Source organism: Eimeria mitis, genomic scaffold (genome assembly GCF_000499745.2).
Source record: "Eimeria mitis Houghton genomic scaffold, Emh_scaff6696, whole genome shotgun sequence".
Taxonomy (NCBI): domain Eukaryota; phylum Apicomplexa; class Conoidasida; order Eucoccidiorida; family Eimeriidae; genus Eimeria; species Eimeria mitis.
Genome location: NW_013574824.1, coordinates 1,125 through 1,594, shown reverse-complemented (window position 1 = coordinate 1,594; position 470 = coordinate 1,125).

The window sequence follows — 470 nt, the reverse complement described above, 5'->3', positions numbered from 1 at the left end:
AAATAAATAAATAAATAAATAAATAAATAAATAAATAAATAGAGAAAGAAATAGACAAACAAACAAACATACAAAAGCACCTCTGTTTGTCTCCTCGTTCTCTCTTCTGCTGCTGCTCTTACGCCTCGTCCGTGTTGTTTTATTTATATTTTATATTATATAAAAAATATATAATATATATATATTATTTATTTAACCAAACGAAATAAACCTGTTCATATACAAATTCTCTGCCTCTGTTTATTTTATATAAAAACTGCAACCAAAGAAGACAAAACAACGCACCGCCAGGTAAACACAAACTAACAGAAACAAAATTATAATGCATGCAGCAACATCCTCATCGGCACCCCAAGCTGCATGCATGCGCGGGGCCTGATGTCAGATGACCGGATAAACAAAAACCGCTTTGGCTGCGTATCTGCATTTCCTTTTCCCTCCTGCCTGCTCCTCTTTCAGCAGCAGCAGCT